This window comes from Rhinoderma darwinii, unplaced genomic scaffold (genome assembly GCF_050947455.1).
Source record: "Rhinoderma darwinii isolate aRhiDar2 unplaced genomic scaffold, aRhiDar2.hap1 Scaffold_737, whole genome shotgun sequence".
Taxonomy (NCBI): Eukaryota; Metazoa; Chordata; class Amphibia; order Anura; family Rhinodermatidae; genus Rhinoderma; species Rhinoderma darwinii.
In genome coordinates, this window is record NW_027464299.1 from 335,013 (window position 1) to 362,240 (window position 27,228).

The 27,228-nt window shown below is 47.7% G+C and overlaps 19 non-coding genes across 19 annotated transcripts; 17 read left to right on the forward strand and 2 right to left on the reverse strand.

Annotated features, from left to right (window-relative positions):
• Positions 1–744: 744 nt before the first annotated feature.
• LOC142729936 (U2 spliceosomal RNA) lies at positions 745–935 on the reverse strand. The gene has a single exon (XR_012878620.1). It is a non-coding gene; the product is annotated as a U2 spliceosomal RNA (small nuclear RNA).
• Positions 936–2,219: 1,284 nt separating this feature from the next.
• LOC142729937 (U2 spliceosomal RNA) lies at positions 2,220–2,410 on the reverse strand. The gene has a single exon (XR_012878621.1). It is a non-coding gene; the product is annotated as a U2 spliceosomal RNA (small nuclear RNA).
• Positions 2,411–3,304: 894 nt separating this feature from the next.
• On the forward strand, positions 3,305–3,495 carry LOC142729938 (U2 spliceosomal RNA). Its single transcript, XR_012878622.1, has one exon. It is a non-coding gene; the product is annotated as a U2 spliceosomal RNA (small nuclear RNA).
• A 1,288-nt stretch (positions 3,496–4,783) lies between these two features.
• LOC142729939 (U2 spliceosomal RNA) lies at positions 4,784–4,974 on the forward strand. Its single transcript, XR_012878623.1, has one exon. It is a non-coding gene; the product is annotated as a U2 spliceosomal RNA (small nuclear RNA).
• Positions 4,975–6,270: 1,296 nt separating this feature from the next.
• On the forward strand, positions 6,271–6,461 carry LOC142729941 (U2 spliceosomal RNA). The gene has a single exon (XR_012878624.1). It is a non-coding gene; the product is annotated as a U2 spliceosomal RNA (small nuclear RNA).
• A 1,304-nt stretch (positions 6,462–7,765) lies between these two features.
• On the forward strand, positions 7,766–7,956 carry LOC142729942 (U2 spliceosomal RNA). Its single transcript, XR_012878625.1, has one exon. It is a non-coding gene; the product is annotated as a U2 spliceosomal RNA (small nuclear RNA).
• Positions 7,957–9,260: 1,304 nt separating this feature from the next.
• Positions 9,261–9,451, forward strand: LOC142729943 (U2 spliceosomal RNA). Its single transcript, XR_012878626.1, has one exon. It is a non-coding gene; the product is annotated as a U2 spliceosomal RNA (small nuclear RNA).
• Positions 9,452–10,747: 1,296 nt separating this feature from the next.
• LOC142729990 (U2 spliceosomal RNA) lies at positions 10,748–10,938 on the forward strand. The gene has a single exon (XR_012878666.1). It is a non-coding gene; the product is annotated as a U2 spliceosomal RNA (small nuclear RNA).
• Positions 10,939–12,234: 1,296 nt separating this feature from the next.
• Positions 12,235–12,425, forward strand: LOC142729944 (U2 spliceosomal RNA). The gene has a single exon (XR_012878627.1). It is a non-coding gene; the product is annotated as a U2 spliceosomal RNA (small nuclear RNA).
• Positions 12,426–13,729: 1,304 nt separating this feature from the next.
• Positions 13,730–13,920, forward strand: LOC142729977 (U2 spliceosomal RNA). The gene has a single exon (XR_012878656.1). It is a non-coding gene; the product is annotated as a U2 spliceosomal RNA (small nuclear RNA).
• Positions 13,921–15,224: 1,304 nt separating this feature from the next.
• On the forward strand, positions 15,225–15,415 carry LOC142729945 (U2 spliceosomal RNA). Its single transcript, XR_012878628.1, has one exon. It is a non-coding gene; the product is annotated as a U2 spliceosomal RNA (small nuclear RNA).
• A 1,292-nt stretch (positions 15,416–16,707) lies between these two features.
• On the forward strand, positions 16,708–16,898 carry LOC142729947 (U2 spliceosomal RNA). Its single transcript, XR_012878630.1, has one exon. It is a non-coding gene; the product is annotated as a U2 spliceosomal RNA (small nuclear RNA).
• A 1,281-nt stretch (positions 16,899–18,179) lies between these two features.
• Positions 18,180–18,370, forward strand: LOC142729948 (U2 spliceosomal RNA). Its single transcript, XR_012878631.1, has one exon. It is a non-coding gene; the product is annotated as a U2 spliceosomal RNA (small nuclear RNA).
• A 1,292-nt stretch (positions 18,371–19,662) lies between these two features.
• On the forward strand, positions 19,663–19,853 carry LOC142729949 (U2 spliceosomal RNA). Its single transcript, XR_012878632.1, has one exon. It is a non-coding gene; the product is annotated as a U2 spliceosomal RNA (small nuclear RNA).
• A 1,284-nt stretch (positions 19,854–21,137) lies between these two features.
• On the forward strand, positions 21,138–21,328 carry LOC142729950 (U2 spliceosomal RNA). Its single transcript, XR_012878633.1, has one exon. It is a non-coding gene; the product is annotated as a U2 spliceosomal RNA (small nuclear RNA).
• A 1,292-nt stretch (positions 21,329–22,620) lies between these two features.
• Positions 22,621–22,811, forward strand: LOC142729953 (U2 spliceosomal RNA). The gene has a single exon (XR_012878634.1). It is a non-coding gene; the product is annotated as a U2 spliceosomal RNA (small nuclear RNA).
• A 1,280-nt stretch (positions 22,812–24,091) lies between these two features.
• LOC142729954 (U2 spliceosomal RNA) lies at positions 24,092–24,282 on the forward strand. The gene has a single exon (XR_012878635.1). It is a non-coding gene; the product is annotated as a U2 spliceosomal RNA (small nuclear RNA).
• Positions 24,283–25,562: 1,280 nt separating this feature from the next.
• On the forward strand, positions 25,563–25,753 carry LOC142729955 (U2 spliceosomal RNA). The gene has a single exon (XR_012878636.1). It is a non-coding gene; the product is annotated as a U2 spliceosomal RNA (small nuclear RNA).
• A 1,288-nt stretch (positions 25,754–27,041) lies between these two features.
• Positions 27,042–27,228, forward strand: LOC142729984 (U2 spliceosomal RNA; the record flags this gene model as incomplete). The annotated part of the gene is made up of 1 exon (XR_012878663.1): positions 27,042–27,228. It is a non-coding gene; the product is annotated as a U2 spliceosomal RNA (small nuclear RNA).

Genomic DNA, 27,228 nt, shown 5'->3' on the forward strand with positions numbered 1-27,228 from the left:
ACAGCCGGCCGCCAGGCTGTCTTTTTTTTGCACAGCTAGTTGCCTCCAGGAGGCCACAAGAGGGAGACAAGGGACTGCAAAATGGAAAATAGGCATCCACCAACTTTACAGACAACTTCTCCTTGCTCCTACAACCTCCATCCTTGCACAGTTTGTTATTCTTCTAGGTAACATAGTAACAAATCCAAATTGCTGCTCTCTTTGTAGGCAAGCAAGGCTTTGTTGCAACTGCAATTCTTACTTCTTCTTGAAATGTAGGGACGACAGTACATTCCATCACATCCATCTAGTGTACACAGGTAGGTCCATTGTGGCGGGCAGGCGAGCGGGCGGGCTGCTTTATTGGCTGTTTGCTGTTCCCCTACTCCACTCCACTATTTGACTGTTGTGCTGCATCAATCAATCAATCAATCAATCAATCAATCAATCAATCAATCAATCAATCAGTGGCTGGCTCAGGTGCAGCTCTTTAACTTACCTAAAAGGGAGGGCGGAGAGAAGACAAGGAAGGTGAATGAGGTGTTCCAATGTGAAATGCCGGAAACACAGAAACACAGACGACACACAACAAGAGGTGGCAATCTATTCATTAATTGCATTTAATCAATGAGCTCATTATCACTCATGCATTGTCCAACAGGTGTTGAAATAATGGGATTAAAAGGGGAGATCCCTTCAGAAAGACAGAAACAATAGCAAAGACAAAAAACACTTTTGGAATCTGCTTTTAGTCAACACATAAGGAAAGGGTGCACCGGTCCTGGAAATACTGCAATACCAGGTCAATGCGTGGAGTGGACAGAGCAAGCTCTATTTCCATCTCCCTGTTCTAAAAATCCATTTAATATATGGTCCCCAGATAGGGGACGTATCAGATATTAAACTGATAAGAACAGATACTACACTTGATCTTAGCCAAAAGGCCGAGAAGCGATAACCCGAACGGGCCGCGCGTTGCCCGAGCCTGCCCGATACTGCTGTTCAGCCCTTGCAGCGATTCAGCCTACTTCTAGGCAATTCCATGGGGCCCTGCAGGCTCACACACTCACAGCTACACGGGAGGTGAATAAAGGCCGGAGAGGAAGCCAGACAGGATTTGCTTCTTTTGCTTGCACCACAATGCAGTGCTGAAAGAGGAGGAATCTACATAAAAACGCCTTCCTGGCAACGCCCAAATGCCCTGCTGCCATGCAGATAAACACTGGCAGCGGCAGCAAGTGCATGCCCACAGCCACCCCTTGTTCCTTCACACCTTGTATCAGCTGTAATCCAGTCCAGTCCAGTGCTGCCTGCTGAGCAGCACTGACCAACACTGCCTGGGCCCAGGCTTTTATCTCTGAGGCCCCATTATGATGTCAGAAAGCTGGCTCTGGAATCCTGAGGGCTCCACTATGACACGTGCAAAGTTCCGTCTGAACTTTATATAAGACGGTGAGGCTCAGTCAGTCACTTAGTGTTGCCTGAGAGGGCAACACTGCAACAGCCGGCCGCCAGGCTGTCTTTTTTTTGCACAGCTAGTTGCCTCCAGGAGGCCACAAGAGGGAGACAAGGGACTGCAAAATGGAAAATAGGCATCCACCAACTTTACAGACAACTTCTCCTTGCTCCTACAACCTCCATCCTTGCACAGTTTGTTATTCTTCTAGGTAACATAGTAACAAATCCAAATTGCTGCTCTCTTTGTAGGCAAGCAAGGCTTTGTTGCAACTGCAATTCTTACTTCTTCTTGAAATGTAGGGACGACAGTACATTCCATCACATCCATCTAGTGTACACAGGTAGGTCCATTGTGGCGGGCAGGCGAGCGGGCGGGCTGCTTTATTGGCTGTTTGCTGTTCCCCTACTCCACTCCACTATCTGTTGTGCTGCATCAATCAATCAATCAATCAATCAATCAATCAATCAATCAATCAATCAATCAGTGGCTGGCTCAGGTGCAGCTCTTTAACTTACCTAAAAGGGAGGGCGGAGAGAAGACAAGGAAGGTGAATGAGGTGTTCCAATGTGAAATGCCGGAAACACAGAAACACAGACGACACACAACAAGAGGTGGCAATCTATTCATTAATTGCATTTAATCAATGAGCTCATTATCACTCATGCATTGTCCAACAGGTGTTGAAATAATGGGATTAAAAGGGGAGATCCCTTCAGAAAGACAGAAACAATAGCAAAGACAAAAAACACTTTTGGAATCTGCTTTTAGTCAACACATAAGGAAAGGGTGCACCGGTCCTGGAAATACTGCAATACCAGGTCAATGCGTGGAGTGGACAGAGCAAGCTCTATTTCCATCTCCCTGTTCTAAAAATCCATTTAATATATGGTCCCCAGATAGGGGACGTATCAGATATTAAACTGATAAGAACAGATACTACACTTGATCTTAGCCAAAAGGCCGAGAAGCGATAACCCGAACGGGCCGCGCGTTGCCCGAGCCTGCCCGCCACAATGGACCTACCTGTGTACACTAGATGGATGTGATGGAATGTACTGTCGTCCCTACATTTCAAGAAGAAGTAAGAATTGCAGTTGCAACAAAGCCTTGCTTGCCTACAAAGAGAGCAGCAATTTGGATTTGTTACTATGTTACCTAGAAGAATAACAAACTGTGCAAGGATGGAGGTTGTAGGAGCAAGGAGAAGTTGTCTGTAAAGTTGGTGGATGCCTATTTTCCATTTTGCAGTCCCTTGTCTCCCTCTTGTGGCCTCCTGGAGGCAACTAGCTGTGCAAAAAAAAGACAGCCTGGCGGCCGGCTGTTGCAGTGTTGCCCTCTCAGGCAACACTGAGTGACTGACTGAGCCTCACCGTCTTATATAAAGTTCAGACGGAACTTTGCACGTGTCATAGTGGAGCCCTCAGGATTCCAGAGCCAGCTTTCTGACATCATAATGGGGCCTCAGAGATAAAAGCCTGGGCCCAGGCAGTGTTGGTCAGTGCTGCTCAGCAGGCAGCACTGGACTGGACTGGATTACAGCTGATACAAGGTGTGAAGGAACAAGGGGTGGCTGTGGGCATGCACTTGCTGCCGCTGCCAGTGTTTATCTGCATGGCAGCAGGGCATTTGGGCGTTGCCAGGAAGGCGTTTTTATGTAGATTCCTCCTCTTTCAGCACTGCTTTGTGGTGCAAGCAAAAGAAGCAAATCCTGTCTGGCTTCCTCTCCGGCCTTTATTCACCTCCCGTGTAGCTGTGAGTGTGTGAGCCTGCAGGGCCCCATGGAATTGCCTAGAAGTAGGCTGAATCGCTGCAAGGGCTGAACAGCAGTATCGGGCAGGCTCGGGCAACGCGCGGCCCGTTCGGGTTATCGCTTCTCGGCCTTTTGGCTAAGATCAAGTGTAGTATCTGTTCTTATCAGTTTAATATCTGATACGTCCCCTATCTGGGGACCATATATTAAATGGATTTTTAGAACAGGGAGATGGAAATAGAGCTTGCTCTGTCCACTCCACGCATTGACCTGGTATTGCAGTATTTCCAGGACCGGTGCACCCTTTCCTTATGTGTTGACTAAAAGCAGATTCCAAAAGTGTTTTTTGTCTTTGCTATTGTTTCTGTCTTTCTGAAGGGATCTCCCCTTTTAATCCCATTATTTCAACACCTGTTGGACAATGCATGAGTGATAATGAGCTCATTGATTAAATGCAATTAATGAATAGATTGCCACCTCTTGTTGTGTGTCGTCTGTGTTTCTGTGTTTCCGGCATTTCACATTGGAACACCTCATTCACCTTCCTTGTCTTCTCTCCGCCCTCCCTTTTAGGTAAGTTAAAGAGCTGCACCTGAGCCAGCCACTGATTGATTGATTGATTGATTGATTGATTGATTGATTGATTGATTGATTGATGCAGCACAACAGTCAAATAGTGGAGTGGAGTAGGGGAACAGCAAACAGCCAATAAAGCAGCCCGCCCGCTCGCCTGCCCGCCACAATGGACCTACCTGTGTACACTAGATGGATGTGATGGAATGTACTGTCGTCCCTACATTTCAAGAAGAAGTAAGAATTGCAGTTGCAACAAAGCCTTGCTTGCCTACAAAGAGAGCAGCAATTTGGATTTGTTACTATGTTACCTAGAAGAATAACAAACTGTGCAAGGATGGAGGTTGTAGGAGCAAGGAGAAGTTGTCTGTAAAGTTGGTGGATGCCTATTTTCCATTTTGCAGTCCCTTGTCTCCCTCTTGTGGCCTCCTGGAGGCAACTAGCTGTGCAAAAAAAAGACAGCCTGGCGGCCGGCTGTTGCAGTGTTGCCCTCTCAGGCAACACTGAGTGACTGACTGAGCCTCACCGTCTTATATAAAGTTCAGACGGAACTTTGCACGTGTCATAGTGGAGCCCTCAGGATTCCAGAGCCAGCTTTCTGACATCATAATGGGGCCTCAGAGATAAAAGCCTGGGCCCAGGCAGTGTTGGTCAGTGCTGCTCAGCAGGCAGCACTGGACTGGACTGGATTACAGCTGATACAAGGTGTGAAGGAACAAGGGGTGGCTGTGGGCATGCACTTGCTGCCGCTGCCAGTGTTTATCTGCATGGCAGCAGGGCATTTGGGCGTTGCCAGGAAGGCGTTTTTATGTAGATTCCTCCTCTTTCAGCACTGCATTGTGGTGCAAGCAAAAGAAGCAAATCCTGTCTGGCTTCCTCTCCGGCCTTTATTCACCTCCCGTGTAGCTGTGAGTGTGTGAGCCTGCAGGGCCCCATGGAATTGCCTAGAAGTAGGCTGAATCGCTGCAAGGGCTGAACAGCAGTATCGGGCAGGCTCGGGCAACGCGCGGCCCGTTCGGGTTATCGCTTCTCGGCCTTTTGGCTAAGATCAAGTGTAGTATCTGTTCTTATCAGTTTAATATCTGATACGTCCCCTATCTGGGGACCATATATTAAATGGATTTTTAGAACAGGGAGATGGAAATAGAGCTTGCTCTGTCCACTCCACGCATTGACCTGGTATTGCAGTATTTCCAGGACCGGTGCACCCTTTCCTTATGTGTTGACTAAAAGCAGATTCCAAAAGTGTTTTTTGTCTTTGCTATTGTTTCTGTCTTTCTGAAGGGATCTCCCCTTTTAATCCCATTATTTCAACACCTGTTGGACAATGCATGAGTGATAATGAGCTCATTGATTAAATGCAATTAATGAATAGATTGCCACCTCTTGTTGTGTGTCGTCTGTGTTTCTGTGTTTCCGGCATTTCACATTGGAACACCTCATTCACCTTCCTTGTCTTCTCTCCGCCCTCCCTTTTAGGTAAGTTAAAGAGCTGCACCTGAGCCAGCCACTGATTGATTGATTGATTGATTGATTGATTGATTGATTGATTGATTGATTGATTGATTGATGCAGCACAACAGTCAAATAGTGGAGTGGAGTAGGGGAACAGCAAACAGCCAATAAAGCAGCCCGCCCGCTCGCCTGCCCGCCACAATGGACCTACCTGTGTACACTAGATGGATGTGATGGAATGTACTGTCGTCCCTACATTTCAAGAAGAAGTAAGAATTGCAGTTGCAACAAAGCCTTGCTTGCCTACAAAGAGAGCAGCAATTTGGATTTGTTACTATGTTACCTAGAAGAATAACAAACTGTGCAAGGATGGAGGTTGTAGGAGCAAGGAGAAGTTGTCTGTAAAGTTGGTGGATGCCTATTTTCCATTTTGCAGTCCCTTGTCTCCCTCTTGTGGCCTCCTGGAGGCAACTAGCTGTGCAAAAAAAAGACAGCCTGGCGGCCGGCTGTTGCAGTGTTGCCCTCTCAGGCAACACTGAGTGACTGACTGAGCCTCACCGTCTTATATAAAGTTCAGACGGAACTTTGCACGTGTCATAGTGGAGCCCTCAGGATTCCAGAGCCAGCTTTCTGACATCATAATGGGGCCTCAGAGATAAAAGCCTGGGCCCAGGTAGTGTTGGTCAGTGCTGCTCAGCAGGCAGCACTGGACTGGACTGGATTACAGCTGATACAAGGTGTGAAGGAACAAGGGGTGGCTGTGGGCATGCACTTGCTGCCGCTGCCAGTGTTTATCTGCATGGCAGCAGGGCATTTGGGCGTTGCCAGGAAGGCGTTTTTATGTAGATTCCTCCTCTTTCAGCACTGCATTGTGGTGCAAGCAAAAGAAGCAAATCCTGTCTGGCTTCCTCTCCGGCCTTTATTCACCTCCCGTGTAGCTGTGAGTGTGTGAGCCTGCAGGGCCCCATGGAATTGCCTAGAAGTAGGCTGAATCGCTGCAAGGGCTGAACAGCAGTATCGGGCAGGCTCGGGCAACGCGCGGCCCGTTCGGGTTATCGCTTCTCGGCCTTTTGGCTAAGATCAAGTGTAGTATCTGTTCTTATCAGTTTAATATCTGATACGTCCCCTATCTGGGGACCATATATTAAATGGATTTTTAGAACAGGGAGATGGAAATAGAGCTTGCTCTGTCCACTCCACGCATTGACCTGGTATTGCAGTATTTCCAGGACCGGTGCACCCTTTCCTTATGTGTTGACTAAAAGCAGATTCCAAAAGTGTTTTTTGTCTTTGCTATTGTTTCTGTCTTTCTGAAGGGATCTCCCCTTTTAATCCCATTATTTCAACACCTGTTGGACAATGCATGAGTGATAATGAGCTCATTGATTAAATGCAATTAATGAATAGATTGCCACCTCTTGTTGTGTGTCGTCTGTGTTTCTGTGTTTCCGGCATTTCACATTGGAACACCTCATTCACCTTCCTTGTCTTCTCTCCGCCCTCCCTTTTAGGTAAGTTAAAGAGCTGCACCTGAGCCAGCCACTGATTGATTGATTGATTGATTGATTGATTGATTGATCGATTGATTGATTGATTGATTGATTGATTGATGCAGCACAACAGTCAAATAGTGGAGTGGAGTAGGGGAACAGCAAACAGCCAATAAAGCAGCCCGCCCGCTCGCCTGCCCGCCACAATGGACCTACCTGTGTACACTAGATGGATGTGATGGAATGTACTGTCGTCCCTACATTTCAAGAAGAAGTAAGAATTGCAGTTGCAACAAAGCCTTGCTTGCCTACAAAGAGAGCAGCAATTTGGATTTGTTACTATGTTACCTAGAAGAATAACAAACTGTGCAAGGATGGAGGTTGTAGGAGCAAGGAGAAGTTGTCTGTAAAGTTGGTGGATGCCTATTTTCCATTTTGCAGTCCCTTGTCTCCCTCTTGTGGCCTCCTGGAGGCAACTAGCTGTGCAAAAAAAAGACAGCCTGGCGGCCGGCTGTTGCAGTGTTGCCCTCTCAGGCAACACTGAGTGACTGACTGAGCCTCACCGTCTTATATAAAGTTCAGACGGAACTTTGCACGTGTCATAGTGGAGCCCTCAGGATTCCAGAGCCAGCTTTCTGACATCATAATGGGGCCTCAGAGATAAAAGCCTGGGCCCAGGCAGTGTTGGTCAGTGCTGCTCAGCAGGCAGCACTGGACTGGACTGGATTACAGCTGATACAAGGTGTGAAGGAACAAGGGGTGGCTGTGGGCATGCACTTGCTGCCGCTGCCAGTGTTTATCTGCATGGCAGCAGGGCATTTGGGCGTTGCCAGGAAGGCGTTTTTATGTAGATTCCTCCTCTTTCAGCACTGCATTGTGGTGCAAGCAAAAGAAGCAAATCCTGTCTGGCTTCCTCTCCGGCCTTTATTCACCTCCCGTGTAGCTGTGAGTGTGTGAGCCTGCAGGGCCCCATGGAATTGCCTAGAAGTAGGCTGAATCGCTGCAAGGGCTGAACAGCAGTATCGGGCAGGCTCGGGCAACGCGCGGCCCGTTCGGGTTATCGCTTCTCGGCCTTTTGGCTAAGATCAAGTGTAGTATCTGTTCTTATCAGTTTAATATCTGATACGTCCCCTATCTGGGGACCATATATTAAATGGATTTTTAGAACAGGGAGATGGAAATAGAGCTTGCTCTGTCCACTCCACGCATTGACCTGGTATTGCAGTATTTCCAGGACCGGTGCACCCTTTCCTTATGTGTTGACTAAAAGCAGATTCCAAAAGTGTTTTTTGTCTTTGCTATTGTTTCTGTCTTTCTGAAGGGATCTCCCCTTTTAATCCCATTATTTCAACACCTGTTGGACAATGCATGAGTGATAATGAGCTCATTGATTAAATGCAATTAATGAATAGATTGCCACCTCTTGTTGTGTGTCGTCTGTGTTTCTGTGTTTCCGGCATTTCACATTGGAACACCTCATTCACCTTCCTTGTCTTCTCTCCGCCCTCCCTTTTAGGTAAGTTAAAGAGCTGCACCTGAGCCAGCCACTGATTGATTGATTGATTGATTGATTGATTGATTGATTGATTGATTGATTGATTGATTGATTGATTGATGCAGCACAACAGTCAAATAGTGGAGTGGAGTAGGGGAACAGCAAACAGCCAATAAAGCAGCCCGCCCGCTCGCCTGCCCGCCACAATGGACCTACCTGTGTACACTAGATGGATGTGATGGAATGTACTGTCGTCCCTACATTTCAAGAAGAAGTAAGAATTGCAGTTGCAACAAAGCCTTGCTTGCCTACAAAGAGAGCAGCAATTTGGATTTGTTACTATGTTACCTAGAAGAATAACAAACTGTGCAAGGATGGAGGTTGTAGGAGCAAGGAGAAGTTGTCTGTAAAGTTGGTGGATGCCTATTTTCCATTTTGCAGTCCCTTGTCTCCCTCTTGTGGCCTCCTGGAGGCAACTAGCTGTGCAAAAAAAAGACAGCCTGGCGGCCGGCTGTTGCAGTGTTGCCCTCTCAGGCAACACTGAGTGACTGACTGAGCCTCACCGTCTTATATAAAGTTCAGACGGAACTTTGCACGTGTCATAGTGGAGCCCTCAGGATTCCAGAGCCAGCTTTCTGACATCATAATGGGGCCTCAGAGATAAAAGCCTGGGCCCAGGCAGTGTTGGTCAGTGCTGCTCAGCAGGCAGCACTGGACTGGACTGGATTACAGCTGATACAAGGTGTGAAGGAACAAGGGGTGGCTGTGGGCATGCACTTGCTGCCGCTGCCAGTGTTTATCTGCATGGCAGCAGGGCATTTGGGCGTTGCCAGGAAGGCGTTTTTATGTAGATTCCTCCTCTTTCAGCACTGCATTGTGGTGCAAGCAAAAGAAGCAAATCCTGTCTGGCTTCCTCTCCGGCCTTTATTCACCTCCCGTGTAGCTGTGAGTGTGTGAGCCTGCAGGGCCCCATGGAATTGCCTAGAAGTAGGCTGAATCGCTGCAAGGGCTGAACAGCAGTATCGGGCAGGCTCGGGCAACGCGCGGCCCGTTCGGGTTATCGCTTCTCGGCCTTTTGGCTAAGATCAAGTGTAGTATCTGTTCTTATCAGTTTAATATCTGATACGTCCCCTATCTGGGGACCATATATTAAATGGATTTTTAGAACAGGGAGATGGAAATAGAGCTTGCTCTGTCCACTCCACGCATTGACCTGGTATTGCAGTATTTCCAGGACCGGTGCACCCTTTCCTTATGTGTTGACTAAAAGCAGATTCCAAAAGTGTTTTTTGTCTTTGCTATTGTTTCTGTCTTTCTGAAGGGATCTCCCCTTTTAATCCCATTATTTCAACACCTGTTGGACAATGCATGAGTGATAATGAGCTCATTGATTAAATGCAATTAATGAATAGATTGCCACCTCTTGTTGTGTGTCGTCTGTGTTTCTGTGTTTCCGGCATTTCACATTGGAACACCTCATTCACCTTCCTTGTCTTCTCTCCGCCCTCCCTTTTAGGTAAGTTAAAGAGCTGCACCTGAGCCAGCCACTGATTGATTGATTGATTGATTGATTGATTGATTGATTGATTGATTGATTGATTGATTGATGCAGCACAACAGTCAAATAGTGGAGTGGAGTAGGGGAACAGCAAACAGCCAATAAAGCAGCCCGCCCGCTCGCCTGCCCGCCACAATGGACCTACCTGTGTACACTAGATGGATGTGATGGAATGTACTGTCGTCCCTACATTTCAAGAAGAAGTAAGAATTGCAGTTGCAACAAAGCCTTGCTTGCCTACAAAGAGAGCAGCAATTTGGATTTGTTACTATGTTACCTAGAAGAATAACAAACTGTGCAAGGATGGAGGTTGTAGGAGCAAGGAGAAGTTGTCTGTAAAGTTGGTGGATGCCTATTTTCCATTTTGCAGTCCCTTGTCTCCCTCTTGTGGCCTCCTGGAGGCAACTAGCTGTGCAAAAAAAAGACAGCCTGGCGGCCGGCTGTTGCAGTGTTGCCCTCTCAGGCAACACTGAGTGACTGACTGAGCCTCACCGTCTTATATAAAGTTCAGACGGAACTTTGCACGTGTCATAGTGGAGCCCTCAGGATTCCAGAGCCAGCTTTCTGACATCATAATGGGGCCTCAGAGATAAAAGCCTGGGCCCAGGCAGTGTTGGTCAGTGCTGCTCAGCAGGCAGCACTGGACTGGACTGGATTACAGCTGATACAAGGTGTGAAGGAACAAGGGGTGGCTGTGGGCATGCACTTGCTGCCGCTGCCAGTGTTTATCTGCATGGCAGCAGGGCATTTGGGCGTTGCCAGGAAGGCGTTTTTATGTAGATTCCTCCTCTTTCAGCACTGCATTGTGGTGCAAGCAAAAGAAGCAAATCCTGTCTGGCTTCCTCTCCGGCCTTTATTCACCTCCCGTGTAGCTGTGAGTGTGTGAGCCTGCAGGGCCCCATGGAATTGCCTAGAAGTAGGCTGAATCGCTGCAAGGGCTGAACAGCAGTATCGGGCAGGCTCGGGCAACGCGCGGCCCGTTCGGGTTATCGCTTCTCGGCCTTTTGGCTAAGATCAAGTGTAGTATCTGTTCTTATCAGTTTAATATCTGATACGTCCCCTATCTGGGGACCATATATTAAATGTATTTTTAGAACAGGGAGATGGAAATAGAGCTTGCTCTGTCCACTCCACGCATTGACCTGGTATTGCAGTATTTCCAGGACCGGTGCACCCTTTCCTTATGTGTTGACTAAAAGCAGATTCCAAAAGTGTTTTTTGTCTTTGCTATTGTTTCTGTCTTTCTGAAGGGATCTCCCCTTTTAATCCCATTATTTCAACACCTGTTGGACAATGCATGAGTGATAATGAGCTCATTGATTAAATGCAATTAATGAATAGATTGCCACCTCTTGTTGTGTGTCGTCTGTGTTTCTGTGTTTCCGGCATTTCACATTGGAACACCTCATTCACCTTCCTTGTCTTCTCTCCGCCCTCCCTTTTAGGTAAGTTAAAGAGCTGCACCTGAGCCAGCCACTGATTGATTGATTGATTGATTGATTGATTGATTGATTGATTGATTGATTGATTGATTGATGCAGCACAACAGTCAAATAGTGGAGTGGAGTAGGGGAACAGCAAACAGCCAATAAAGCAGCCCGCCCGCTCGCCTGCCCGCCACAATGGACCTACCTGTGTACACTAGATGGATGTGATGGAATGTACTGTCGTCCCTACATTTCAAGAAGAAGTAAGAATTGCAGTTGCAACAAAGCCTTGCTTGCCTACAAAGAGAGCAGCAATTTGGATTTGTTACTATGTTACCTAGAAGAATAACAAACTGTGCAAGGATGGAGGTTGTAGGAGCAAGGAGAAGTTGTCTGTAAAGTTGGTGGATGCCTATTTTCCATTTTGCAGTCCCTTGTCTCCCTCTTGTGGCCTCCTGGAGGCAACTAGCTGTGCAAAAAAAAGACAGCCTGGCGGCCGGCTGTTGCAGTGTTGCCCTCTCAGGCAACACTGAGTGACTGACTGAGCCTCACCGTCTTATATAAAGTTCAGACGGAACTTTGCACGTGTCATAGTGGAGCCCTCAGGATTCCAGAGCCAGCTTTCTGACATCATAATGGGGCCTCAGAGATAAAAGCCTGGGCCCAGGCAGTGTTGGTCAGTGCTGCTCAGCAGGCAGCACTGGACTGGACTGGATTACAGCTGATACAAGGTGTGAAGGAACAAGGGGTGGCTGTGGGCATGCACTTGCTGCCGCTGCCAGTGTTTATCTGCATGGCAGCAGGGCATTTGGGCGTTGCCAGGAAGGCGTTTTTATGTAGATTCCTCCTCTTTCAGCACTGCATTGTGGTGCAAGCAAAAGAAGCAAATCCTGTCTGGCTTCCTCTCCGGCCTTTATTCACCTCCCGTGTAGCTGTGAGTGTGTGAGCCTGCAGGGCCCCATGGAATTGCCTAGAAGTAGGCTGAATCGCTGCAAGGGCTGAACAGCAGTATCGGGCAGGCTCGGGCAACGCGCGGCCCGTTCGGGTTATCGCTTCTCGGCCTTTTGGCTAAGATCAAGTGTAGTATCTGTTCTTATCAGTTTAATATCTGATACGTCCCCTATCTGGGGACCATATATTAAATGGATTTTTAGAACAGGGAGATGGAAATAGAGCTTGCTCTGTCCACTCCACGCATTGACCTGGTATTGCAGTATTTCCAGGACCGGTGCACCCTTTCCTTATGTGTTGACTAAAAGCAGATTCCAAAAGTGTTTTTTGTCTTTGCTATTGTTTCTGTCTTTCTGAAGGGATCTCCCCTTTTAATCCCATTATTTCAACACCTGTTGGACAATGCATGAGTGATAATGAGCTCATTGATTAAATGCAATTAATGAATAGATTGCCACCTCTTGTTGTGTGTCGTCTGTGTTTCTGTGTTTCCGGCATTTCACATTGGAACACCTCATTCACCTTCCTTGTCTTCTCTCCGCCCTCCCTTTTAGGTAAGTTAAAGAGCTGCACCTGAGCCAGCCACTGATTGATTGATTGATTGATTGATTGATTGATTGATTGATTGATTGATTGATTGATTGATTGATTGATGCAGCACAACAGTCAAATAGTGGAGTGGAGTAGGGGAACAGCAAACAGCCAATAAAGCAGCCCGCCCGCTCGCCTGCCCGCCACAATGGACCTACCTGTGTACACTAGATGGATGTGATGGAATGTACTGTCGTCCCTACATTTCAAGAAGAAGTAAGAATTGCAGTTGCAACAAAGCCTTGCTTGCCTACAAAGAGAGCAGCAATTTGGATTTGTTACTATGTTACCTAGAAGAATAACAAACTGTGCAAGGATGGAGGTTGTAGGAGCAAGGAGAAGTTGTCTGTAAAGTTGGTGGATGCCTATTTTCCATTTTGCAGTCCCTTGTCTCCCTCTTGTGGCCTCCTGGAGGCAACTAGCTGTGCAAAAAAAAGACAGCCTGGCGGCCGGCTGTTGCAGTGTTGCCCTCTCAGGCAACACTGAGTGACTGACTGAGCCTCACCGTCTTATATAAAGTTCAGACGGAACTTTGCACGTGTCATAGTGGAGCCCTCAGGATTCCAGAGCCAGCTTTCTGACATCATAATGGGGCCTCAGAGATAAAAGCCTGGGCCCAGGCAGTGTTGGTCAGTGCTGCTCAGCAGGCAGCACTGGACTGGACTGGATTACAGCTGATACAAGGTGTGAAGGAACAAGGGGTGGCTGTGGGCATGCACTTGCTGCCGCTGCCAGTGTTTATCTGCATGGCAGCAGGGCATTTGGGCGTTGCCAGGAAGGCGTTTTTATGTAGATTCCTCCTCTTTCAGCACTGCATTGTGGTGCAAGCAAAAGAAGCAAATCCTGTCTGGCTTCCTCTCCGGCCTTTATTCACCTCCCGTGTAGCTGTGAGTGTGTGAGCCTGCAGGTCCCCATGGAATTGCCTAGAAGTAGGCTGAATCGCTGCAAGGGCTGAACAGCAGTATCGGGCAGGCTCGGGCAACGCGCGGCCCGTTCGGGTTATCGCTTCTCGGCCTTTTGGCTAAGATCAAGTGTAGTATCTGTTCTTATCAGTTTAATATTTGATACGTCCCCTATCTGGGGACCATATATTAAATGGATTTTTAGAACAGGGAGATGGAAATAGAGCTTGCTCTGTCCACTCCACGCATTGACCTGGTATTGCAGTATTTCCAGGACCGGTGCACCCTTTCCTTATGTGTTGACTAAAAGCAGATTCCAAAAGTGTTTTTTGTCTTTGCTATTGTTTCTGTCTTTCTGAAGGGATCTCCCCTTTTAATCCCATTATTTCAACACCTGTTGGACAATGCATGAGTGATAATGAGCTCATTGATTAAATGCAATTAATGAATAGATTGCCACCTCTTGTTGTGTGTCGTCTGTGTTTCTGTGTTTCCGGCATTTCACATTGGAACACCTCATTCACCTTCCTTGTCTTCTCTCCACCCTCCCTTTTAGGTAAGTTAAAGAGCTGCACCTGAGCCAGCCACTGATTGATTGATTGATTGATTGATTGATTGATTGATTGATTGATTGATTGATTGATTGATTGATTGATGCAGCACAACAGTCAAATAGTGGAGTGGAGTAGGGGAACAGCAAACAGCCAATAAAGCAGCCCGCCCGCTCGCCTGCCCGCCACAATGGACCTACCTGTGTACACTAGATGGATGTGATGGAATGTACTGTCGTCCCTACATTTCAAGAAGAAGTAAGAATTGCAGTTGCAACAAAGCCTTGCTTGCCTACAAAGAGAGCAGCAATTTGGATTTGTTACTATGTTACCTAGAAGAATAACAAACTGTGCAAGGATGGAGGTTGTAGGAGCAAGGAGAAGTTGTCTGTAAAGTTGGTGGATGCCTATTTTCCATTTTGCAGTCCCTTGTCTCCCTCTTGTGGCCTCCTGGAGGCAACTAGCTGTGCAAAAAAAAGACAGCCTGGCGGCCGGCTGTTGCAGTGTTGCCCTCTCAGGCAACACTGAGTGACTGACTGAGCCTCACCGTCTTATATAAAGTTCAGACGGAACTTTGCACGTGTCATAGTGGAGCCCTCAGGATTCCAGAGCCAGCTTTCTGACATCATAATGGGGCCTCAGAGATAAAAGCCTGGGCCCAGGCAGTGTTGGTCAGTGCTGCTCAGCAGGCAGCACTGGACTGGACTGGATTACAGCTGATACAAGGTGTGAAGGAACAAGGGGTGGCTGTGGGCATGCACTTGCTGCCGCTGCCAGTGTTTATCTGCATGGCAGCAGGGCATTTGGGCGTTGCCAGGAAGGCGTTTTTATGTAGATTCCTCCTCTTTCAGCACTGCATTGTAGTGCAAGCAAAAGAAGCAAATCCTGTCTGGCTTCCTCTCCGGCCTTTATTCACCTCCCGTGTAGCTGTGAGTGTGTGAGCCTGCAGGGCCCCATGGAATTGCCTAGAAGTAGGCTGAATCGCTGCAAGGGCTGAACAGCAGTATCGGGCAGGCTCGGGCAACGCGCGGCCCGTTCGGGTTATCGCTTCTCGGCCTTTTGGCTAAGATCAAGTGTAGTATCTGTTCTTATCAGTTTAATATCTGATACGTCCCCTATCTGGGGACCATATATTAAATGGATTTTTAGAACAGGGAGATGGAAATAGAGCTTGCTCTGTCCACTCCACGCATTGACCTGGTATTGCAGTATTTCCAGGACCGGTGCACCCTTTCCTTATGTGTTGACTAAAAGCAGATTCCAAAAGTGTTTTTTGTCTTTGCTATTGTTTCTGTCTTTCTGAAGGGATCTCCCCTTTTAATCCCATTATTTCAACACCTGTTGGACAATGCATGAGTGATAATGAGCTCATTGATTAAATGCAATTAATGAATAGATTGCCACCTCTTGTTGTGTGTCGTCTGTGTTTCTGTGTTTCCGGCATTTCACATTGGAACACCTCATTCACCTTCCTTGTCTTCTCTCCGCCCTCCCTTTTAGGTAAGTTAAAGAGCTGCACCTGAGCCAGCCACTGATTGATTGATTGATTGATTGATTGATTGATTGATTGATTGATTGATTGATTGATGCAGCACAACAGTCAAATAGTGGAGTGGAGTAGGGGAACAGCAAACAGCCAATAAAGCAGACCGCCCGCTCGCCTGCCCGCCACAATGGACCTACCTGTGTACACTAGATGGATGTGATGGAATGTACTGTCGTCCCTACATTTCAAGAAGAAGTAAGAATTGCAGTTGCAACAAAGCCTTGCTTGCCTACAAAGAGAGCAGCAATTTGGATTTGTTACTATGTTACCTAGAAGAATAACAAACTGTGCAAGGATGGAGGTTGTAGGAGCAAGGAGAAGTTGTCTGTAAAGTTGGTGGATGCCTATTTTCCATTTTGCAGTCCCTTGTCTCCCTCTTGTGGCCTCCTGGAGGCAACTAGCTGTGCAAAAAAAAGACAGCCTGGCGGCCGGCTGTTGCAGTGTTGCCCTCTCAGGCAACACTGAGTGACTGACTGAGCCTCACCGTCTTATATAAAGTTCAGACGGAACTTTGCACGTGTCATAGTGGAGCCCTCAGGATTCCAGAGCCAGCTTTCTGACATCATAATGGGGCCTCAGAGATAAAAGCCTGGGCCCAGGCAGTGTTGGTCAGTGCTGCTCAGCAGGCAGCACTGGACTGGACTGGATTACAGCTGATACAAGGTGTGAAGGAACAAGGGGTGGCTGTGGGCATGCACTTGCTGCCGCTGCCAGTGTTTATCTGCATGGCAGCAGGGCATTTGGGCGTTGCCAGGAAGGCGTTTTTATGTAGATTCCTCCTCTTTCAGCACTGCATTGTGGTGCAAGCAAAAGAAGCAAATCCTGTCTGGCTTCCTCTCCGGCCTTTATTCACCTCCCGTGTAGCTGTGAGTGTGTGAGCCTGCAGGGCCCCATGGAATTGCCTAGAAGTAGGCTGAATCGCTGCAAGGGCTGAACAGCAGTATCGGGCAGGCTCGGGCAACGCGCGGCCCGTTCGGGTTATCGCTTCTCGGCCTTTTGGCTAAGATCAAGTGTAGTATCTGTTCTTATCAGTTTAATATCTGATACGTCCCCTATCTGGGGACCATATATTAAATGGATTTTTAGAACAGGGAGATGGAAATAGAGCTTGCTCTGTCCACTCCACGCATTGACCTGGTATTGCAGTATTTCCAGGACCGGTGCACCCTTTCCTTATGTGTTGACTAAAAGCAGATTCCAAAAGTGTTTTTTGTCTTTGCTATTGTTTCTGTCTTTCTGAAGGGATCTCCCCTTTTAATCCCATTATTTCAACACCTGTTGGACAATGCATGAGTGATAATGAGCTCATTGATTAAATGCAATTAATGAATAGATTGCCACCTCTTGTTGTGTGTCGTCTGTGTTTCTGTGTTTCCGGCATTTCACATTGGAACACCTCATTCACCTTCCTTGTCTTCTCTCCGCCCTCCCTTTTAGGTAAGTTAAAGAGCTGCACCTGAGCCAGCCACTGATTGATTGATTGATTGATTGATTGATTGATTGATTGATTGATTGCAGCACAACAGTCAAATAGTGGAGTGGAGTAGGGGAACAGCAAACAGCCAATAAAGCAGCCCGCCCGCTCGCCTGCCCGCCACAATGGACCTACCTGTGTACACTAGATGGATGTGATGGAATGTACTGTCGTCCCTACATTTCAAGAAGAAGTAAGAATTGCAGTTGCAACAAAGCCTTGCTTGCCTACAAAGAGAGCAGCAATTTGGATTTGTTACTATGTTACCTAGAAGAATAACAAACTGTGCAAGGATGGAGGTTGTAGGAGCAAGGAGAAGTTGTCTGTAAAGTTGGTGGATGCCTATTTTCCATTTTGCAGTCCCTTGTCTCCCTCTTGTGGCCTCCTGGAGGCAACTAGCTGTGCAAAAAAAAGACAGCCTGGCGGCCGGCTGTTGCAGTGTTGCCCTCTCAGGCAACACTGAGTGACTGACTGAGCCTCACCGTCTTATATAAAGTTCAGACGGAACTTTGCACGTGTCATAGTGGAGCCCTCAGGATTCCAGAGCCAGCTTTCTGACATCATAATGGGGCCTCAGAGATAAAAGCCTGGGCCCAGGCAGTGTTGGTCAGTGCTGCTCAGCAGGCAGCACTGGACTGGACTGGATTACAGCTGATACAAGGTGTGAAGGAACAAGGGGTGGCTGTGGGCATGCACTTGCTGCCGCTGCCAGTGTTTATCTGCATGGCAGCAGGGCATTTGGGCGTTGCCAGGAAGGCGTTTTTATGTAGATTCCTCCTCTTTCAGCACTGCATTGTGGTGCAAGCAAAAGAAGCAAATCCTGTCTGGCTTCCTCTCCGGCCTTTATTCACCTCCCGTGTAGCTGTGAGTGTGTGAGCCTGCAGGGCCCCATGGAATTGCCTAGAAGTAGGCTGAATCGCTGCAAGGGCTGAACAGCAGTATCGGGCAGGCTCGGGCAACGCGCGGCCCGTTCGGGTTATCGCTTCTCGGCCTTTTGGCTAAGATCAAGTGTAGTATCTGTTCTTATCAGTTTAATATCTGATACGTCCCCTATCTGGGGACCATATATTAAATGGATTTTTAGAACAGGGAGATGGAAATAGAGCTTGCTCTGTCCACTCCACGCATTGACCTGGTATTGCAGTATTTCCAGGACCGGTGCACCCTTTCCTTATGTGTTGACTAAAAGCAGATTCCAAAAGTGTTTTTTGTCTTTGCTATTGTTTCTGTCTTTCTGAAGGGATCTCCCCTTTTAATCCCATTATTTCAACACCTGTTGGACAATGCATGAGTGATAATGAGCTCATTGATTAAATGCAATTAATGAATAGATTGCCACCTCTTGTTGTGTGTCGTCTGTGTTTCTGTGTTTCCGGCATTTCACATTGGAACACCTCATTCACCTTCCTTGTCTTCTCTCCGCCCTCCCTTTTAGGTAAGTTAAAGAGCTGCACCTGAGCCAGCCACTGATTGATTGATTGATTGATTGATTGATTGATTGATTGATTGATTGATTGATTGATGCAGCACAACAGTCAAATAGTGGAGTGGAGTAGGGGAACAGCAAACAGCCAATAAAGCAGCCCGCCCGCTCGCCTGCCCGCCACAATGGACCTACCTGTGTACACTAGATGGATGTGATGGAATGTACTGTCGTCCCTACATTTCAAGAAGAAGTAAGAATTGCAGTTGCAACAAAGCCTTGCTTGCCTACAAAGAGAGCAGCAATTTGGATTTGTTACTATGTTACCTAGAAGAATAACAAACTGTGCAAGGATGGAGGTTGTAGGAGCAAGGAGAAGTTGTCTGTAAAGTTGGTGGATGCCTATTTTCCATTTTGCAGTCCCTTGTCTCCCTCTTGTGGCCTCCTGGAGGCAACTAGCTGTGCAAAAAAAAGACAGCCTGGCGGCCGGCTGTTGCAGTGTTGCCCTCTCAGGCAACACTGAGTGACTGACTGAGCCTCACCGTCTTATATAAAGTTCAGACGGAACTTTGCACGTGTCATAGTGGAGCCCTCAGGATTCCAGAGCCAGCTTTCTGACATCATAATGGGGCCTCAGAGATAAAAGCCTGGGCCCAGGCAGTGTTGGTCAGTGCTGCTCAGCAGGCAGCACTGGACTGGACTGGATTACAGCTGATACAAGGTGTGAAGGAACAAGGGGTGGCTGTGGGCATGCACTTGCTGCCGCTGCCAGTGTTTATCTGCATGGCAGCAGGGCATTTGGGCGTTGCCAGGAAGGCGTTTTTATGTAGATTCCTCCTCTTTCAGCACTGCATTGTGGTGCAAGCAAAAGAAGCAAATCCTGTCTGGCTTCCTCTCCGGCCTTTATTCACCTCCCGTGTAGCTGTGAGTGTGTGAGCCTGCAGGGCCCCATGGAATTGCCTAGAAGTAGGCTGAATCGCTGCAAGGGCTGAACAGCAGTATCGGGCAGGCTCGGGCAACGCGCGGCCCGTTCGGGTTATCGCTTCTCGGCCTTTTGGCTAAGATCAAGTGTAGTATCTGTTCTTATCAGTTTAATATCTGATACGTCCCCTATCTGGGGACCATATATTAAATGGATTTTTAGAACAGGGAGATGGAAATAGAGCTTGCTCTGTCCACTCCACGCATTGACCTGGTATTGCAGTATTTCCAGGACCGGTGCACCCTTTCCTTATGTGTTGACTAAAAGCAGATTCCAAAAGTGTTTTTTGTCTTTGCTATTGTTTCTGTCTTTCTGAAGGGATCTCCCCTTTTAATCCCATTATTTCAACACCTGTTGGACAATGCATGAGTGATAAAGAGCTCATTGATTAAATGCAATTAATGAATAGATTGCCACCTCTTGTTGTGTGTCGTCTGTGTTTCTGTGTTTCCGGCATTTCACATTGGAACACCTCATTCACCTTCCTTGTCTTCTCTCCGCCCTCCCTTTTAGGTAAGTTAAAGAGCTGCACCTGAGCCAGCCACTGATTGATTGATTGATTGATTGATTGATTGATTGATTGATTGATTGATGCAGCACAACAGTCAAATAGTGGAGTGGAGTAGGGGAACAGCAAACAGCCAATAAAGCAGCCCGCCCGCTCGCCTGCCCGCCACAATGGACCTACCTGTGTACACTAGATGGATGTGATGGAATGTACTGTCGTCCCTACATTTCAAGAAGAAGTAAGAATTGCAGTTGCAACAAAGCCTTGCTTGCCTACAAAGAGAGCAGCAATTTGGATTTGTTACTATGTTACCTAGAAGAATAACAAACTGTGCAAGGATGGAGGTTGTAGGAGCAAGGAGAAGTTGTCTGTAAAGTTGGTGGATGCCTATTTTCCATTTTGCAGTCCCTTGTCTCCCTCTTGTGGCCTCCTGGAGGCAACTAGCTGTGCAAAAAAAAGACAGCCTGGCGGCCGGCTGTTGCAGTGTTGCCCTCTCAGGCAACACTGAGTGACTGACTGAGCCTCACCGTCTTATATAAAGTTCAGACGGAACTTTGCACGTGTCATAGTGGAGCCCTCAGGATTCCAGAGCCAGCTTTCTGACATCATAATGGGGCCTCAGAGATAAAAGCCTGGGCCCAGGCAGTGTTGGTCAGTGCTGCTCAGCAGGCAGCACTGGACTGGACTGGATTACAGCTGATACAAGGTGTGAAGGAACAAGGGGTGGCTGTGGGCATGCACTTGCTGCCGCTGCCAGTGTTTATCTGCATGGCAGCAGGGCATTTGGGCGTTGCCAGGAAGGCGTTTTTATGTAGATTCCTCCTCTTTCAGCACTGCATTGTGGTGCAAGCAAAAGAAGCAAATCCTGTCTGGCTTCCTCTCCGGCCTTTATTCACCTCCCGTGTAGCTGTGAGTGTGTGAGCCTGCAGGGCCCCATGGAATTGCCTAGAAGTAGGCTGAATCGCTGCAAGGGCTGAACAGCAGTATCGGGCAGGCTCGGGCAACGCGCGGCCCGTTCGGGTTATCGCTTCTCGGCCTTTTGGCTAAGATCAAGTGTAGTATCTGTTCTTATCAGTTTAATATCTGATACGTCCCCTATCTGGGGACCATATATTAAATGGATTTTTAGAACAGGGAGATGGAAATAGAGCTTGCTCTGTCCACTCCACGCATTGACCTGGTATTGCAGTATTTCCAGGACCGGTGCACCCTTTCCTTATGTGTTGACTAAAAGCAGATTCCAAAAGTGTTTTTTGTCTTTGCTATTGTTTCTGTCTTTCTGAAGGGATCTCCCCTTTTAATCCCATTATTTCAACACCTGTTGGACAATGCATGAGTGATAAAGAGCTCATTGATTAAATGCAATTAATGAATAGATTGCCACCTCTTGTTGTGTGTCGTCTGTGTTTCTGTGTTTCCGGCATTTCACATTGGAACACCTCATTCACCTTCCTTGTCTTCTCTCCGCCCTCCCTTTTAGGTAAGTTAAAGAGCTGCACCTGAGCCAGCCACTGATTGATTGATTGATTGATTGATTGATTGATTGATTGATTGATTGATTGATTGATGCAGCACAACAGTCAAATAGTGGAGTGGAGTAGGGGAACAGCAAACAGCCAATAAAGCAGCCCGCCCGCTCGCCTGCCCGCCACAATGGACCTACCTGTGTACACTAGATGGATGTGATGGAATGTACTGTCGTCCCTACATTTCAAGAAGAAGTAAGAATTGCAGTTGCAACAAAGCCTTGCTTGCCTACAAAGAGAGCAGCAATTTGGATTTGTTACTATGTTACCTAGAAGAATAACAAACTGTGCAAGGATGGAGGTTGTAGGAGCAAGGAGAAGTTGTCTGTAAAGTTGGTGGATGCCTATTTTCCATTTTGCAGTCCCTTGTCTCCCTCTTGTGGCCTCCTGGAGGCAACTAGCTGTGCAAAAAAAAGACAGCCTGGCGGCCGGCTGTTGCAGTGTTGCCCTCTCAGGCAACACTGAGTGACTGACTGAGCCTCACCGTCTTATATAAAGTTCAGACGGAACTTTGCACGTGTCATAGTGGAGCCCTCAGGATTCCAGAGCCAGCTTTCTGACATCATAATGGGGCCTCAGAGATAAAAGCCTGGGCCCAGGCAGTGTTGGTCAGTGCTGCTCAGCAGGCAGCACTGGACTGGACTGGATTACAGCTGATACAAGGTGTGAAGGAACAAGGGGTGGCTGTGGGCATGCACTTGCTGCCGCTGCCAGTGTTTATCTGCATGGCAGCAGGGCATTTGGGCGTTGCCAGGAAGGCGTTTTTATGTAGATTCCTCCTCTTTCAGCACTGCATTGTGGTGCAAGCAAAAGAAGCAAATCCTGTCTGGCTTCCTCTCCGGCCTTTATTCACCTCCCGTGTAGCTGTGAGTGTGTGAGCCTGCAGGGCCCCATGGAATTGCCTAGAAGTAGGCTGAATCGCTCCAAGGGCTGAACAGCAGTATCGGGCAGGCTCGGGCAACGCGCGGCCCGTTCGGGTTATCGCTTCTCGGCCTTTTGGCTAAGATCAAGTGTAGTATCTGTTCTTATCAGTTTAATATCTGATACGTCCCCTATCTGGGGACCATATATTAAATGGATTTTTAGAACAGGGAGATGGAAATAGAGCTTGCTCTGTCCACTCCACGCATTGACCTGGTATTGCAGTATTTCCAGGACCGGTGCACCCTTTCCTTATGTGTTGACTAAAAGCAGATTCCAAAAGTGTTTTTTGTCTTTGCTATTGTTTCTGTCTTTCTGAAGGGATCTCCCCTTTTAATCCCATTATTTCAACACCTGTTGGACAATGCATGAGTGATAAAGAGCTCATTGATTAAATGCAATTAATGAATAGATTGCCACCTCTTGTTGTGTGTCGTCTGTGTTTCTGTGTTTCCGGCATTTCACATTGGAACACCTCATTCACCTTCCTTGTCTTCTCTCCGCCCTCCCTTTTAGGTAAGTTAAAGAGCTGCACCTGAGCCAGCCACTGATTGATTGATTGATTGATTGATTGATTGATTGATTGATTGATGCAGCACAACAGTCAAATAGTGGAGTGGAGTAGGGGAACAGCAAACAGCCAATAAAGCAGCCCGCCCGCTCGCCTGCCCGCCACAATGGACCTACCTGTGTACACTAGATGGATGTGATGGAATGTACTGTCGTCCCTACATTTCAAGAAGAAGTAAGAATTGCAGTTGCAACAAAGCCTTGCTTGCCTACAAAGAGAGCAGCAATTTGGATTTGTTACTATGTTACCTAGAAGAATAACAAACTGTGCAAGGATGGAGGTTGTAGGAGCAAGGAGAAGTTGTCTGTAAAGTTGGTGGATGCCTATTTTCCATTTTGCAGTCCCTTGTCTCCCTCTTGTGGCCTCCTGGAGGCAACTAGCTGTGCAAAAAAAAGACAGCCTGGCGGCCGGCTGTTGCAGTGTTGCCCTCTCAGGCAACACTGAGTGACTGACTGAGCCTCACCGTCTTATATAAAGTTCAGACGGAACTTTGCACGTGTCATAGTGGAGCCCTCAGGATTCCAGAGCCAGCTTTCTGACATCATAATGGGGCCTCAGAGATAAAAGCCTGGGCCCAGGCAGTGTTGGTCAGTGCTGCTCAGCAGGCAGCACTGGACTGGACTGGATTACAGCTGATACAAGGTGTGAAGGAACAAGGGGTGGCTGTGGGCATGCACTTGCTGCCGCTGCCAGTGTTTATCTGCATGGCAGCAGGGCATTTGGGCGTTGCCAGGAAGGCGTTTTTATGTAGATTCCTCATCTTTCAGCACTGCATTGTGGTGCAAGCAAAAGAAGCAAATCCTGTCTGGCTTCCTCTCCGGCCTTTATTCACCTCCCGTGTAGCTGTGAGTGTGTGAGCCTGCAGGGCCCCATGGAATTGCCTAGAAGTAGGCTGAATCGCTCCAAGGGCTGAACAGCAGTATCGGGCAGGCTCGGGCAACGCGCGGCCCGTTCGGGTTATCGCTTCTCGGCCTTTTGGCTAAGATCAAGTGTAGTATCTGTTCTTATCAGTTTAATATCTGATACGTCCCCTATCTGGGGACCATATATTAAATGGATTTTTAGAACAGGGAGATGGAAATAGAGCTTGCTCTGTCCACTCCACGCATTGACCTGGTATTGCAGTATTTCCAGGACCGGTGCACCCTTTCCTTATGTGTTGACTAAAAGCAGATTCCAAAAGTGTTTTTTGTCTTTGCTATTGTTTCTGTCTTTCTGAAGGGATCTCCCCTTTTAATCCCATTATTTCAACACCTGTTGGACAATGCATGAGTGATAATGAGCTCATTGATTAAATGCAATTAATGAATAGATTGCCACCTCTTGTTGTGTGTCGTCTGTGTTTCTGTGTTTCCGGCATTTCACATTGGAACACCTCATTCACCTTCCTTGTCTTCTCTCCGCCCTCCCTTTTAGGTAAGTTAAAGAGCTGCACCTGAGCCAGCCACTGATTGATTGATTGATTGATTGATTGATTGATTGATTGATTGATGCAGCACAACAGTCAAATAGTGGAGTGGAGTAGGGGAACAGCAAACAGCCAATAAAGCAGCCCGCCCGCTCGCCTGCCCGCCACAATGGACCTACCTGTGTACACTAGATGGATGTGATGGAATGTACTGTTGTCCCTACATTTCAAGAAGAAGTAAGAATTGCAGTTGCAACAAAGCCTTGCTTGCCTACAAAGAGAGCAGCAATTTGGATTTGTTACTATGTTACCTAGAATAATAACAAACTGTGCAAGGATGGAGGTTGTAGGAGCAAGGAGAAGTTGTCTGTAAAGTTGGTGGATGCCTATTTTCCATTTTGCAGTCCCTTGTCTCCCTCTTGTGGCCTCCTGGAGGCAACTAGCTGTGCAAAAAAAAGACAGCCTGGCGGCCGGCTGTTGCAGTGTTGCCCTCTCAGGCAACACTGAGTGACTGACTGAGCCTCACCGTCTTATATAAAGTTCAGACGGAACTTTGCACGTGTCATAGTGGAGCCCTCAGGATTCCAGAGCCAGCTTTCTGACATCATAATGGGGCCTCAGAGATAAAAGCCTGGGCCCAGGCAGTGTTGGTCAGTGCTGCTCAGCAGGCAGCACTGGACTGGACTGGATTACAGCTGATACAAGGTGTGAAGGAACAAGGGGTGGCTGTGGGCATGCACTTGCTGCCGCTGCCAGTGTTTATCTGCATGGCAGCAGGGCATTTGGGCGTTGCCAGGAAGGCGTTTTTATGTAGATTCCTCCTCTTTCAGCACTGCATTGTGGTGCAAGCAAAAGAAGCAAATCCTGTCTGGCTTCCTCTCCGGCCTTTATTCACCTCCCGTGTAGCTGTGAGTGTGTGAGCCTGCAGGGCCCCATGGAATTGCCTAGAAGTAGGCTGAATCGCTGCAAGGGCTGAACAGCAGTATCGGGCAGGCTCGGGCAACGCGCGGCCCGTTCGGGTTATCGCTTCTCGGCCTTTTGGCTAAGATCAAGTGTAGTATCTGTTCTTATCAGTTTAATATCTGATACGTCCCCTATCTGGGGACCATATATTAAATGGATTTTTAGAACAGGGAGATGGAAATAGAGCTTGCTCTGTCCACTCCACGCATTGACCTGGTATTGCAGTATTTCCAGGACCGGTGCACCCTTTCCTTATGTGTTGACTAAAAGCAGATTCCAAAAGTGTTTTTTGTCTTTGCTATTGTTTCTGTCTTTCTGAAGGGATCTCCCCTTTTAATCCCATTATTTCAACACCTGTTGGACAATGCATGAGTGATAATGAGCTCATTGATTAAATGCAATTAATGAATAGATTGCCACCTCTTGTTGTGTGTCGTCTGTGTTTCTGTGTTTCCGGCATTTCACATTGGAACACCTCATTCACCTTCCTTGTCTTCTCTCCGCCCTCCCTTTTAGGTAAGTTAAAGAGCTGCACCTGAGCCAGCCACTGATTGATTGATTGATTGATTGATTGATTGATTGATTGATTGATTGATTGATGCAGCACAACAGTCAAATAGTGGAGTGGAGTAGGGGAACAGCAAACAGCCAATAAAGCAGCCCGCCCGCTCGCCTGCCCGCCACAATGGACCTACCTGTGTACACTAGATGGATGTGATGGAATGTACTGTCGTCCCTACATTTCAAGAAGAAGTAAGAATTGCAGTTGCAACAAAGCCTTGCTTGCCTACAAAGAGAGCAGCAATTTGGATTTGTTACTATGTTACCTAGAAGAATAACAAACTGTGCAAGGATGGAGGTTGTAGGAGCAAGGAGAAGTTGTCTGTAAAGTTGGTGGATGCCTATTTTCCATTTTGCAGTCCCTTGTCTCCCTCTTGTGGCCTCCTGGAGGCAACTAGCTGTGCAAAAAAAAGACAGCCTGGCGGCCGGCTGTTGCAGTGTTGCCCTCTCAGGCAACACTGAGTGACTGACTGAGCCTCACCGTCTTATATAAAGTTCAGACGGAACTTTGCACGTGTCATAGTGGAGCCCTCAGGATTCCAGAGCCAGCTTTCTGACATCATAATGGGGCCTCAGAGATAAAAGCCTGGGCCCAGGCAGTGTTGGTCAGTGCTGCTCAGCAGGCAGCACTGGACTGGACTGGATTACAGCTGATACAAGGTGTGAAGGAACAAGGGGTGGCTGTGGGCATGCACTTGCTGCCGCTGCCAGTGTTTATCTGCATGGCAGCAGGGCATTTGGGCGTTGCCAGGAAGGCGTTTTTATGTAGATTCCTCCTCTTTCAGCACTGCATTGTGGTGCAAGCAAAAGAAGCAAATCCTGTCTGGCTTCCTCTCCGGCCTTTATTCACCTCCCGTGTAGCTGTGAGTGTGTGAGCCTGCAGGGCCCCATGGAATTGCCTAGAAGTAGGCTGAATCGCTGCAAGGGCTGAACAGCAGTATCGGGCAGGCTCGGGCAACGCGCGGCCCGTTCGGGTTATCGCTTCTCGGCCTTTTGGCTAAGATCAAGTGTAGTATCTGTTCTTATCAGTTTAATATCTGATACGTCCCCTATCTGGGGACCATATATTAAATGGATTTTTAGAACAGGGAGATGGAAATAGAGCTTGCTCTGTCCACTCCACGCATTGACCTGGTATTGCAGTATTTCCAGGACCGGTGCACC